The sequence below is a fragment of the Epinephelus moara genome, chromosome 11 (genome assembly GCF_006386435.1).
Source record: "Epinephelus moara isolate mb chromosome 11, YSFRI_EMoa_1.0, whole genome shotgun sequence".
Classification (NCBI taxonomy): domain Eukaryota; kingdom Metazoa; phylum Chordata; class Actinopteri; order Perciformes; family Serranidae; genus Epinephelus; species Epinephelus moara.
The window spans coordinates 36,801,856-36,803,821 of NC_065516.1; positions in this window are offsets into that span (position 1 = coordinate 36,801,856).

A 1,966-nucleotide genomic window follows, 5' to 3' on the forward strand; every position below is an offset into this window, starting at 1 on the left:
GCAGGCCGGAGAAAATAAAAAACAACGAGATCAAAGATGAAAAAAATTCTGTACAGTTGAAGTGAACCGCAGAGCTGGTGACGTTTCTCTGTGGATTTACCACTGCGAGCAACGCTTTAAATATCACTCAGTCATTGGATCCGTTTGAAATATAAAGGGATGATTAGTGCTGCTTTAAGGGGAACAGAGCTAATAAGGTGGAGGCACACTTGGACACAACACCAACAGCAAATCTGCCTGCAACTGCTGAAGTATTCCTGTGCTGCAGCCACAGACCAGAGGAGACTGACCTCAGATTAGGACCGTGGTATTTGACTCCCATCTGTTACAGTGTGGTCCCACTATGAAAAGATGGTTTCAGGCCATTATGGATGGGAGAAACGATTACAGTCAAGTCTTTTAATACACGTATGACATTTGACTATTTTATTAAAATAGATGAAAAATATCTGAACCTTTCCTTTATGTACAAGATGATAATTTGCTGACAGTAAATTCCAAGTCGTTTTTTGCTGAGATGCCTGAATGTTAGACAAATGTATCATTGAGTCGACTCTTTGCTAAGCTTTTCTTGACATAAATGTAATTCAGATTTGAAAACATATTTTGATGTTATTGTACGTCTTGATAAAGCAAATGCTACATTGCTAAGTGTATATTAATTGTATTTTCGTACTATGCTTTTTTGCTGCAAAATAATATTTGAGGTGAGCTGGACGGGATAAAACAGCACAATATACAAACTATAATATACTCATGCCTTTCACTGGAGCAATCATCCACAGAACATAAAATAATTCACATAGGGAGCATTTTATTGAGAGTGAATATAAATATGCATTTCATTTTTCATTTGGTCACTCCCTGAGTGACTGAGATACTTCAGCACACAAAAGTTAACCCTGAACTAGCGTCACGTTATGCTGAATGAGCAACAGTAGGACAATCCAATAAGTGCAGGTGTTTCTGTGCCGTCACAGAGCTCAAACCTACAGGACCAACGACACTATATGAAAAGCAGACATCCATTGTTTGGATGAAATGAAACTCCATAAATGATAATATTGTATTTTTTATGCAATAAAACCATAAAATGAATGTTTGCTTACTGTGAAGCCACAATACATTCACACAAACCTCTTCTTAATGTCCAATCAAATTCTGACTTTATCTTCCAACAAGCTTTTTTTTTTTTTTTCAAATTGTACGTATCGGGGCAATCATGGGGCAGAATTCATGTTTAAGCACTTTTCTTCGTGGCTTCCTGTACTGCTATTTGATGGTTTTAATAAAGAAATGACTATCATTATTTACAAAGCCTTGATATTTCCAGCTACTCTGAAAAGCAGCTTCTAAGAGCTTGGTACTTTCTTGACCTTTGATTCAACTGACCTTAAACAGCATTGTTTTACATGTTATGTTTGTATGCTTCATTGTTAAATTATAGCTTACAGATCTCAAGGATTGCTTGCTGATGTTTAAACATTCTGTGAAGAAGTCCCTCCCATGGTTTCCTGGGTTTACTGGGCTATTTCTGACTTTGTGCGGGGGCTTTTTACTTTGTATTCCTCGTGCAAGTATTGAAGAGATTAGTGCAACAATAAAAGATATATATGAAGAATGTTGGCCAGCGTTATTTGTTTAGGTACATCAGCGTGTTCTGCTCATGATTAGAGATTACATGCTGAAATATTTTAGCCTGAGGGTGGCATGAACGTGGCAGAGTTATCCTAAATGGAAATGGCTCATCTTCTGGGGAGTAGATACACCCATCAGCCACTTTATTAGGTACACCTGTTCAGCTGCTCGTTAACACACATATCTAATCAGCCAATCAGGTGTCAGCAGCTCATTAACATTTAGTCATGTAGACATGGTGAAGACGAGCTGCTGAAGTTCAAACGCAGCATCAGAATGATGAAGAAAGGTGATTGAAGTGACTTTGAACGTGGCATGGTTGTTGGTG